Source organism: Peromyscus californicus, unplaced genomic scaffold (genome assembly GCF_007827085.1).
Source record: "Peromyscus californicus insignis strain IS unplaced genomic scaffold, ASM782708v3 Scaffold_10__1_contigs__length_136768540, whole genome shotgun sequence".
In the NCBI taxonomy this organism is placed as follows: Eukaryota; Metazoa; Chordata; class Mammalia; order Rodentia; family Cricetidae; genus Peromyscus; species Peromyscus californicus.
Window position 1 is genome coordinate 83,644,966 of NW_026294391.1, and position 13,289 is coordinate 83,658,254.

Sequence of the window (13,289 nt, forward strand, 5' to 3'; positions counted from 1 at the left end):
CCAATCTCGCTGACTCTACAGGAGCCTTTTCTCGGAAGTGCTCCTGTCTCAGCAGCCTGCTGGACTTTTTTTTTTCCAAGTTCCTCTCTGCGACCCTGCCCACTGCTGCTCTTTTCTCCCCATCAGATAGACATCTGCATAAGCCAAGGAAGAAAATCCTGAAGAAATTCACATTGCCTTGTTAATGGTATTGCCCATCCCAGCGATGCTACACTTGAACCCTTTCAACCCGAAGAATTTTTCTGTTCTTAATTTTTTTTTTAATTATACGTGCTTATTTAGTTCACGGGTGCCATCACCCATGCGTGGAGGTTAGAGGACAACTTGCTAAAGTCATTTCTCTCTTTCTACTCTGTAGATCTCTGGGATCGAACTTAGTCCATCAGATTTGGCAGCAACCCTTTTACCAGCTCAGCCATCTCACTTACCCTGCAAAGAGGAGCTTGTTACCAAACCTGACAACTTAGTTCCATCCCCCCAGACCCACCTAGTGGATGAAAAAAATGGACTGCAGCAAGCTGTCCTCTGACCTCCACACGCACCCACACACGTGAACTCTCGACTCTACATACAGAATTGATTGATTGATTAATTAATCAACTAATTAAGATGTGATAATTCTTTGAGGCAGGGTCGCGCTATGCACCCCTTGCTGACCTATAATTCACTATGTAAACTTTCCAAGTTCTGGGATTACACACCCAGCATAAAACATTTTCAAAAGAATTTCAAGCATCCATGTATACGGGAGTTAGAAGATTTGGACAAAGGGGGCAAGATTGTTTCATCAAGTCCTTTCTCATTGTAAAAGAACTATAGTGAGCCAGAGAATTTTTCAGACAATCATTCCCCCTCTATTTTATGTGGCAATAGAAAAAAAATTGTCTTGTTTGAGTTTTGGTGGTTGAAAGAAAAAATAAAATAGAGGACGTGACAGCTCCTAGGTATGGTGAAGGAGAAGGTTTATTGTAGATAAAAGGGAAATCATAGACAGAGGCAGAGACATCTGGGAGAGTCCAGTGTGAACATGACCCTGAGCTGGACCATGTAAGGAGAAGGGAGAGGGGAGAGCCAGACTAAGGGGCCAGAAGGGTAAAAGGGAGACAAAAAGACCAGGTAACCAGAATGGTTGGCTGGATTATATAGGGAAGAGCAGCTGGGGGAAGGGCCTAAGGAGTTTAGGGTAGGGGGTGGGGTATGCCGACCCTGTAACCATAGGGACTGAGGGATGCTAGGCCAGGCCTACTTTGATATGTTAAATGGGCACCTCAGCTGTTTGTCGCAGGTTTGAGACCTACCCCTGGTTTTGTTTGCTTGTTCTTTGTTGTGGCTAGGGTTTTGTTTAGTTTTGTTTGGGTCTCCTGCAGCATAGGCTGGACTTGAATTCTTGATCCTCCTGCCCCGGCCTCCCAAGTGTTGAGATTACAAACCTTCCCTCTGTGCACTTGGCTAATTTTTATGCTTATGCAATTGACCTTAAATAGGAAGCACATTTCCGTTGGTCTTTTGCTTCATTCAAAGCATAGCATGCTTATTGTGTGCAAAGGCAATGCTAGTATTAATCCTAGGGAGTGAATGAAACAAGGCCCAGTACCTCAAATAATAAGTACTGAGTCAAGCCAAGATTCAGACCACACTGCCAACCTAGGGTGGTGGCTCAGGCCTGTAATACTGGAGGTTGAGGCAGGAGGATAAGACTATCCTAGCCTCTAGAGTAAATCCCATGTCAGCCTAAACTACAGAGTACAACTTTGTCTCAAAAACAAACAGTAACAACAACAACAAAAAAAAAAAAACAGGGCTAGGAGCGAATCTCAGAGTGCTTTCTAGCATGTACAAGGCCCTGGGTTTCATCTCCAGCACCATATAAACCGGATGTGATAGCTCACACTTGTAATTCTAACACTCAGGAGTGGACACAAGAGGATCAGGAGTTCAAGGTTATAGTGAGTTCAAGGCCTGCCTGGACTACATGAGACCCTGTCTCAAGAAAACATTATATGCCAGGCGGTGGTGGCGCATGCCTTTAATCCCAGGACTCGGGAGGCAGAGGCAGGCAGATCTCTGTGAGTTCAAGACCAGCCTGGTCTACAGATTGAGACCCAGGACAGGCACCAAAACTACAGAGAAACCCTGTCTTGAAACACCCCCCCCCCCAAAAAAAAGAAAACATTATACTTCGGGTCAGTGAGAAGGAACATTGAATAAAGACACTTGCATCTGAACATGATGGCTTAAATTCAATCCCAAAGCCCACATGGGGAAGGAGAGCACTAACTCCCAAAAGTTGCCTTCTGACATGTACACAAGCAGTGTAGCAGGAATCCCCAACACACAAAGAGTAAATGAAAATAAGAAACAAATGTTAAGCTATACTTAACATAGTAAACACACATTAAAGATTATTTGGAAAAACAAAAGGGCCATGCAGATACTTGAAATCCATGTGCACTTTATAGCAAATTATTCATTCAGCTGTTGCATGCCTGGTCTGAATCAGAATTGCATCTACCTGGTGTGGTTGCGGTGAGGGTTAAACCAGTTAATGCTGGGAAAGAGAACATGCTTCAAACACAACAATTACACAATAAATCTAGTAAAGCTAGTATCATTCCAAAAAATTAGGGAGCTGGAGAGATGGCTCAACAGTTAAGGGCAGGGCCTGTTCTTGAAGACGACTTGGGTTCAGGTGCCAGCACCCACATAATGGCTCACAATGGTCTGTAAGTCCAGTTACAGGAGATCCAACATCCTTTTCTGAACTTTGAGGGCCCTGGGCACACATATTGTGCACATATAAACATGCAGGCAAAACATTTATACTGATTTTTTTTTGGTTTTTCGAGACAGGGTTTCTCTGTGTAGCTTTGCGCCTTTCCTGGAACTTGCTTTGGAGACCAGGCTGGCCCTGAACTCACAGAGATCCACCTGGCTCTGCCTCTCAAGTGCTGGGATTAAAGGCGTGTGCCACCACTGCCCTGATTTTTTTTTAGTTCAATAAATTCATATGAAATTTCATCTGGTATATGTTGGGATTCCATTTTTTAAAACTCTTTTTTTCCCCTTTAGTGTGTAGATGTATGTTGTGTGGGTAAATGCGGGTATATGTTTTTGTATGTGTATGGGCTCACATGTGTGTGTATGTATATGTGTGGAGGCTATGTTACTCTCACTCTGGAAGGGTTTCTTGCCAATTCAGCTACCATAGCTAGCCAGTTTGCCTTGGGGGATCTCCTGTGTTTGTCTCCCAAGTGCTATTTTTTTTACCTGCGCTCTGAGTATCCAATCTTCAGTCTTCATGCTTGCACGGCAAACCTATTATCAACTGATTCCTCTCCCCTGATCACTGGGATCTTATCGTAAGATGTGCATCCTGTGAGATACTTGTTACAGACCCAGGGATTCCTGACACCTCCCTGCCTTGAGATTTCAGCTGGGCAAGTGTGAGGATGGGGATCAGAAATCCACATTTGTTTCAATCACTCCAGCTAATCATGGTGCATAATAGCCCTGATAATACTTTCAGAAATTATTATGGTATGTAGTATAGTCTGCTTAGTGACTGTGGCAGTCCCCCTCAGCTTCTGGGTCACTACATGATACAATCCATTCTATTGATAACTGCCGGAGTTCTCCTGTGGAAACATCTCAGGAAAATTCTTTGTTAGCTTCCAACAGTTACAGGGATCACCTTAAGCCAGCGTTCCAGACCTTCCACTATATTTTGGGATCAATCTAATCAGCTAGAAGGTCATGACTGTGTCATGCACTTTTCCCATCTAGCCAGGCCTGCATGCTGATGAGCCTTGAATGGTTCATGCCTGTCGTCATGCTGAAGCCTTCAACATTCCCAGAGGCTGTATAGCCTAGACACTCAACCCAGTTCTCACATCCTTTTCTTTCCTGGCTTCTAAAATGATGGCTGCCTTCGTAGAACTACCAATACTCTGACTGTTGTGTATTTATACCCAGTGAGTCTTGTCTTTCCCCCCAATTCAATCTTTGAGGGTATGGTATGTGTATCTTATCCCTCAGAGTCTCTATCATAGTTCTAGGCATTAGAAAGTGCCGTTGTATAGAACTAAGCCAGTCCTGTCAAATCATTTTAATACATGTTCTTTTAAAAATGATTTTTAATTTATGTGTATAAATATGTGTCTTTGTGAATTTATGGGCACCATGTGCATACAGTTGCCTGGGGAGGCCAGAAGGCACCAGATCCTCTGGAACTGGAGTTGTAGGCAGTTGTAAGCTTCCAGATGTGTGTACCGGGATCTGAACCTGGGTCCTCTGCAAGAGCAGTAAGCACTCTTAACCACTGAGCCCTCTCTCCAATCCCCAATACATGTATTTCTAAGAAGGAATTCTGTAGCATCTCACGTATCTTTTCTTGCATCAAACTGAGAAGGTTTGAAAAATTTCTAGATATTTCATTTTGTTGTGATTTTGTTTGCTGATAACAAGGTTAAGCAGAATGTTATCTTGGTTCCAGTGATTATCTAATTCAACAATACTACGTATCACCTATGACATGCCCACTTACAGATTTTCTGCTTGAAGAGTCTAACCTTTACTATAATGTGGGCTATTTCTTATTCCTCCTACAGATGTAATGGTTTCTCTTTTTCTAGAAGAGCATGTTTTATTGGATTAAATAAATATAAGGGGGTTAATGGCTAAGTAATTTCATTTTGGCTTCCTTAATCTCCTTTCTCTCTCTACCCTTCAGGGTTCTGCCTCCCTGAAGGACAGAAGTGCTTTAAATGATTTCGCTTGGATGTGTGGAGTAGGTGGGGACACCAAAGGAAATGCCTTTTCTCTTGCAGTAGGCAAGGGGGTGAGATTCAGTTCATCAAATATTTATCGAGTTCTTCTGGCTCACCTAGCTCTGTTCATAGCACAATGGAAGGCACCAAGATGGAAAGTGATGACTGGGTGGGAGGGCGGGAGAAGGGGAAAGTTTAGGAGGTGAAGTAAGGAGCAGGCTGGCATTCCACATGGGAGGTACTAGAGAGGAGAAAAGGGGAAAAAAGCAAAGGTGAACTCTCTGGCCTTTCTTTTAATTAAACTTTTTCATTTATTTTACATACCGACCACAGTTGCCCCTCCCTCCTCTTCTCCTTCCCTCCCGTTTGCCCCGCCCACCTCCCCATCCACTCCTCCTCTGCTGAGAAGGGGCAGACTTCCCGTGGGAGTCCACAAAACGTGGCATATCAAGTTGAGGCAGGAACGAGCTCCTCCCTCTTCGTCAAGCTTGGGCGAGGTAATTCAGCTTGGGGATTGGGTTCTCAAAAGTCTCTGGCCTGTTTTTATGTGATAAGGGCCCAATAACCACAGCAGCCATGGCTTGAGCTTGGATTTTGAGCAATTTAGAGCAATTAGGATAGCCACAATTTCAGTCAAAAGTAGCTATAATGAATGAGTTTTTGTGTGTGCACACACAATATTATTATTTTTATCATCACGATGAATATCAAACCCAAAAAATCTTCCTCTGAGTTAAATCCTTAGTCCCTAGACTCAATCAATCTTTCTTTCTTTTGTCTTTTTTTTCTCTCTCTCTCTCCCTCCCTCCTCCTCTTTCTTTCTTTCTTTCTTTTTTTGTTTTTGTTTTCTTGACAAAGTCTCACTATGTAGCTCTGACTCCTGGAACTCACTATGTAGACCAGGCTGGCCTCAAACTCACAGAGATCCACCTCCTTCTGCCTCCCGAGTGCTGGGACTAAAGGAGTATGCCACCTTGTCTGGCTATTTTTGGGGGGGGGTGGAGTAGATTTATTTGATGTTGTATAAATGAACACCATGTTCATTTATTGGAAGGTTGTGAGCCACCATATAGGTGTTGACAATTGAACCCAGGTCTTCTGCAAGAGCAATAAGTATTTTTCCCCCTGAGAGAGGGTTTCCCTGTGTTGCTCTGGCTGTCCTGGAGCTAGCTCTGTAGACCAGGCTGGTCTCTAACTCACAGAGATCTGCCTGCCTCTGCCTCCCAAGTGCTGGGACTAAAAGCGTCCGAGCAATAACTGTTCTTAATCAATGAACCATCTCTCCAGCTCCTGTTTGTATTCTTAAAAAATTAGGCCAGGTGGTGGTGGTGGTGGCGGCGGCGGCGGCGGCGGCGGCGGCGGCGGCGGCGGCGCACGCCTTTAATCCCAGCACTCAGGAGGCAGAGCCAGGCCTCAATACTTGGAGGCAGAGAGACAGGACAATTGAAAGTTCAAGGACGTTCTTGGCTATATAGAGAGTTTGAGGCCAGTCTGGGCTACAGGAGACGATTTGTAATTTTATAGGTACCTACCTGTCCCCAGGCACTGGCAAGCGGCTCGGCGGGTGAAGGCATTTGCAGTCAAGACTGACAACCTGAGTTCAAGGCCTAGGACCCACGTAATCAAAGAAGAGGACTCCTCCAAGTTGTCTTCTGCCCCTCAACAGGTGCTGTGGCACCCACAAACACACGAACAGACACAAGTAAATGCAATAAAAATAAATAAATTCAGGGGCTGTTGAGGTGGCGCGGTGATTTTCGAGTTATAGCTGCTCTTACAGAGAACCTGAATTCAATCCCCAGCACCCACATGGCGACTTACAGCCATTCATGACTCCAGTCTTAAGGGTTCTAATGCCCTCCTATGACCTCCTCGGGCACTGCATACACTTGGTACACACACATACATGCAGGCAAAACACTCATACACATAAAATAAAATAGAAATCTAAGAAGAACACACTGTAACAGGACCTAGAGAGATAGCCCCATGGTTAAGAGCACTTGCTGCAAATGACCTGAATTTAGTTCTTAGCACTCAGACTGGGAAGTTCACAACCATCTCTACTCTAGCTTCCAGGGATCTGATGCCCTCTTCTGGCCTCTGTTGGCATCTACACTCACTTGGCACTTACACAGATCATACACATACATATAAATTTACAAACTAATAAATGTTTTTACAATGTACTGGAACAAAGACTAGAAGGAAGTGCATGAAATGTTCACAGTCCTCTGGATAGTGGGCTGGGGGGGTTGTGGTGGTCTGAATAAAAATGGCTTCCATAGCCAGGTGGCAGTGGCTCATGCTTTTAATCCCAGCACTCAGGAGGCAGAGGCAGGAGGATCTCTGAGAGTTCAAAGCCAGCCTGGTCTACAAAGTGAGTTCCAGGAAAGGCCCCAAAGCTACACAAAGAAACCCTGTGTCGAAAAACCAAAAAAAAAAATGGCTTCCATAGACTCATATAATTAAATGCTTAGTCATCAGGGAGTGGCGTTGTTTAAGAAGGATTGGGAGGTGTGGCTTTGTTAGACAAAATGTGTCACGGGGCTGGAGAGGTGGCTTAGTGGATAAGAGAAAGTGTGTCACTGGGGGTGGGCTTTGAGGTTTCAAAAGCCCATGTCAGGCCAGTCTCTCTCTCTCTCTCTCTCTTCCTAAAGATCAGGATGTAACTCTTAGCTACTGCTCCAGTGCATCAGGATGTAACTCTTAGCTACTACTGCTCCAGTGTATGTCTGCATGCTGCCATGCTCCCCACCATGATGATAGTGGACTAAAACACTGAAACTGTAAGCCAGCCCCCAATTAAATGCTTTCTCTTTTAGTAATTGCCTTGGTCATGGTGTCTCTTCGCAGCAATAGAACAGTGACTAAGAAAGGGATTATGTTAGTTACTTTTCTGTTGCTATGATAAGACATCATGAGTAAGGCAATTTATAAAAGAAAGCCTTTATTTGAGCTTATGGTTCTAGAGGGTTAGGGCCCATAAGCATGGCAGCAGGCGGCAGACACAGAGCTGGAACTGAGAGCTCACATCTCGAACCACAAGCAGGAAGCAGAGAGAGCAAACTGGGAATGGCACATGACTTTTGAAACCTTAGAACTTGCCCCAGGGACATAGTTGTACCATCAAACCATACTTCCTAAACCTCCCCAAACAGTGCCACCAACTGGGACCAAGGATTCAAATGCTGAGACTGGGGAGGATAGCTCATTAAAGCCTTCCTCCTATGAATTGCTTTGGTCATGGTGTTTGATCATCGCCATAGAAAAGGAATTAACACGGATATCATTCATTTGTTCACGGAATTTCATTTCCACACACCTCAGTTTGTCTAGAGTGAAGAAAACTGTAATTGTTGAATCTTGCTGAAGTTTCTGGAGTCCAGGCTCTGAAATGGAGAACAAGGTTTGATCACTAAATATAGAAGAGACTTTGGAGAGCTAACTTGTTAAGCAAATTTATAAGACTTGCTTGCAATCCAAATTCCAGTGAGGAATATCACTCCTAGTAACAGAAATAGTCTTACCTGCTAACTAGGGTCATCCCTCCGGGCATTAGTGTAACAGGAGAACCAAGCTGGTCATCAGAAAGTCACCTGTCATTTGAACAGATAGCGCTTAATGGTTTTGAGGGAGCTCTGTCCCTCGTGCTCTTGTTACTCCAAAAGTTCCTCATAAACACTGACTCTCCAATGTTCTTTTCCACCACCTCTAACTAGTTACTAGAATCTTCTGTCATTACAGTATTACCTGCCTCCTATCCTCATTATGCGTCACTGTTTCCAAGGTAACAGCTCATCTTACATGAATTACATTGTAGGCTCCCAGGTGAGATATTGGAAAGCATCTTAATCTCATCTTCAGTCTATCTACAAATTATATTTACCAGAAGTTGCTTCTGGGTAAAGTCACAGATGGCTAGTTTTATCCACTGTAAGCCGCCTTTTAAATTTTTTTTCAGTTGAGGAGTCTATTATTTCCTGATTTTTGTGTCTAATCTTTTTCTGAAGTGTACTTCCTGGGTTTAGAGATACACATTACATTGGAGGCCCTTCAGATTTCTGATAAATGTCAAGGGGTTTTGATGAGCGCACTTGGGAGAATGGCACTACCCCTTAGCAAAATAAAGAATTAAGAAAGGGACTCTTCCAAGAGAAAGAAACTATAATGGAATATGGATAGAGGGTCTAGTGGACATGTACATAATGAGTTAACATAATACAAAAGCTCTTGCATTTTGTGTAGGAGGAATTACCCTGGAAACTGTCGCCAAACTAACTAGCTCCTTCATACTTCTAGTTTCTAGGGTAACACTGATATTTACTATATTACATTTACATGGCTGGTATTAATGTTCATTTTCTCACTGCCTAGGGTCTCAACCCTTGCTTTTTTATAGTGCTCAAATTTGCAATTCAATGTTCCCAGCATTCCAGCACTGACAGCTCATCTTTAACAGCTAGATGAAGAGAATAACATGGGAACATCGATCCCACGTCCTGCTCCACACCGGAACACTATCAGTATGAGTACATCGGCTTTACGCCTAGAACTTAGCACCCAAAGCACAAATCTTCCAGCTACCCAGAGGCTGTAATTTCTGTTCTCTCCAAATCGCCATCTTCAGCAAACCCGTAATAAAGACACTAGCTTCTCTTCTCTGTCCTGATGATAATGTGCTCCTCGATTTTTTTCAAGTGTCATTGTTAGGCTGCAAGGAATGAGAAGATTAGATTGCTTTAGTGCCTTGCTGCTTGTATGTCCCACAATTCTGTGAAGACACTGGTAGATGAAAAATATTTGATCCCATCCCTCCAGCTGAGTTGTTAAAGTGTGCTACATAGCCCCTAAACTTTTAGAGGGGCTGGGGCATAGTAGCTAAGGTCTCCCATAGCCCAATTTCTCATGTAGTTAAAAATGACCATAACCTCCTGATCTTTCCATTTGCATCTTCCCAGTACCAAGGTTATGGGTCTATGCAGCCACACATGGCTGCTTCCTAGTTTTATTTTATTTTATTTTATTTTATTTTATTTTATTTTATTTTATTTTATTTTATTTTATTTTTGAGATGATGTGGTAGTTTGAATGTAATTGGCCCTCATAATCTCATAGGGAGTGGCACTATTAGAGGTGTGGCTTTGTTGGAGTTGGTATGGCCTTGTTGGAGGAAGTGTGTAACTGTGGGTATGGGTTTTGAGGTCTCATATATGCTCAAGCCACGCCTAGTGTCTCAGACCACTTCATGTTGCCTTCAGATCAACATGTAAGGACTCTCTGCTCCTTCTCCAGGGCCATGTCTGCATGCAAAACGCCAAGTCCTGCCGTGATGATAATGGACTAAACCTCTGAAACTGTAATCCAGACCCGATTAAATGTTTTCCTTTATAAGAGTTGCCGTGGTCATGGTGTCTCTTTACAGCAGTAGAAACCCTAACTAAGATAGATGAGGTCTTTGTATGCAGCCATTTTTGACCTGACATTCACAATGTAGACCAGGCCAACCTTTCAATCACAGATATCTGCCTGTCTCTGCGTCCTGGGTGCTGACTTTATGTCCCACCACACCCAGCTTTTAAGATTGTTTGTTTGCTTTCTAATATATAATTTGGACATTTTCCATACTGAAAGAACCCAATCTTGTTGGAAATGCAAATGATCATCCAGAACAGCCCCTGTTGTAATAAAAGATACCCAGTATTGATTAGACACTTGATTTGTGCCACACAGTATCCCAAATGCTCCATGAGGAGCTGCCTAATTTACACAGGAGAATACTGATAGCTGGACCTTATATACAAAATAACTGAGACATACAGAGGAATAAATAACATATCCAAGATCACACAGTAAGTGGTAGATCTAGACTTTAAAGTTGACTGTCAGGTAGCCATTTCCCACTTTAATTTTTGAACATTTAACCAATGATCCTCAAACTTTGGTTTGCATCAGCATTCCCTGGAAGGGCCTTTAAAATTCAGATCACTGGTGCCTGTCTGTGAGGCAGGATGATCACCAAGAGTTTGCAGTTTACTGTCATTGTAGGTCTTATATCAAAAAATGTATGTATAACCAGGATTAGATATATAAATATAACAGAAAAGTGCTTGCCTTGCATTTGACACCCAGAACTCACATTTTTCTAAAAAGCCAGGCATAATGATAGGCTTGATGGCACACATCTTTAATCCTAACAGTCAGGAGGCAGAGGCAGACGGATCTCTGTGAGTTCAAGACCAACCTGATCTACCTAGAAAGTTCCAGGCCAACTGCGGAGTGAGACCCTGTCACAGTAAAAAAAAAAAAAATACATGCATGTGCGCATGCATGCATCAATGCAAACATAAACACGAACATACACACACACACACACACACACACACACACACACACACACACGCGCGCGCGCGCACAAACAACAAACGAGAACTACTACTCAAATGGTCAGGTCCCATCTCCACAATTTGTGATTGAGCAAGCCAAAGAATTTATGTTTCAAGTAAGTTTCCAAGTGATGTTGAGGTAGCTGGACTTGAGGATCACATTTGTGAGGCCTCTGTTTTGTACTCCATCATCTCCCATGAAGGATAAACGGACCTGTCGTGGTAGGATGATAAGACACTTATGTGAAGGAGTGAGCTTGCACTCTCTCCTGTGCTCCATGCTCAGTGCTCAGGGGTCCTGGAGAACTGGTCTGCCTCTCTCCAAAACAACTAGAAATTGACTAGCTAGTCTACTCTACAGGGAAATACAGTGCATAGGCTGTGCTCATAGAACACATTTCAGGGAAGAGCTGGCCATATACTCAGTTTCTGACCTAGTCCTTCCTGCTTTTTGAACTGACTCAAAAAGCTAACACTCAAGAGCAGTATTTGCCAAGCATAGCTACCCGTCAGTTCAGGATTTAATACAACAACTGACACATTCGGCCAGATCCTGTGGAGGGTCTCGATTAGCACCACCTCAGGAAGCTGAGGAGAGAACCATTACTGTGCAAGCGCTCCGTGGAGCTGTTGTTCACACCTACCTTGTAAAGAACATATATTGCCTACAGTAGACAGGCAGAAGCAGAAGTTAAATATTTCACTGAGACCCAGCTGAAGTCCCTGCGTTTTCAGGCAACAATACATTAGCGGAGCTGCACATGAAGATAATTAGTAAGTTCTTGAAAACTGCCAATACTCAATGCCAACTTTATCTCTATGGATGCCATATATTATATATTGCTCTTCTTACTTGATAAAAAAAAAAAAGGCAAACACATCTAGAGGGCAAGATCTGTCTGTCTGTGAGTTATGCTGTTGCTGTCAGACAATGGTTGGAAGTGCAGGAAGAATTGGGGTGGCAGAAGTACCTAGGAAGAAAAAAGACAAATTAACTTGTCAGCTCTTTCCTCTCTTGATAGCAATGGAGTCTTCCATAACAATGACTACTTCCAAATAGCAATAAGCATGGTCTTATTCCTTGTGTCTCTTAGTGCTCCACTTCATGGTTTCTTTGACAAGTGGCTAGTGTTATTCCATTGGTTGCTGCAGGCCAGGCAAATGTTTAAAAATGGGTTTTTAACAAAGAGAGTAAGATATGAGAAAAGAAATGAGGTGTAGCTATTGGAAGAGAGACAAAAATTACCATTATTTGCAGTTGATTTGGTTGTCTATCCAGACAATACCCAGGGGGAGTCAATTGAAAGATGAATAGATTGAGGGAGAGAAGAGAGGTTCAGAAGAGAGTTCAGCTATATGGCTGAAAACAGTCAACAGATTTCCTGTAAGCCAGCCACAGCCAGTTAGAGGATAAAATGGGTGGAATGTTTTCATGATGATGGCATGAGGATAAAGTCCCTAGTAGTATGATCTCTAGTCTCAGCTAGATATGGTGTTGTAAACTTTTAGGTACAGCGAGTTGGGAGGATGAGATAGGAGTATCATTTGAGCCTACACATTCCTGGCTATCCTGGGCAACACAGTGAGAGCTCGTCTTCATGAATGAATGAGCTCAGTGTCATACTTCACATCTACATGTGGCAACGAGCAACTTGCAGGAGTAGGGACTTGCTTCAGTTCGTTTTCAGTCCTGTCCAGCTGGCTCCATTGTTATGAGTCTGATGAGAGGCTAGACATTATGATGGGAGCATATAGTGGAACACGTAGCCCATCCAACCCCAAGGTAGAAAGGAAGCTCGGACAAACTGGAAAGAGCCACAGCAAAATCTAGACCCCCCCCCCTTACCAAGGTTATTTCTTTGGTGACCCATTTCTCTAATTGGGCCCTACTTCTCAAAGCTTCCATCAGCCCCCAAAATAAGGCCACAAGTTACAAACCAAGCTTTTAACACATAAGCTTGTGTGTGGGGGTGCTTTTCATATTTTAAAAAACCTAACAGCACTACATAAAGAAAACAAGGGAGCTCGGCATAAAGCTCAGTTGGTAGAATGCTGACCTAGCATGGACAAAACCCTATATTTGACCAGCAGCACTACATAAACCAGGTGTGGTGGCACACACCTGTAACCCCAACAC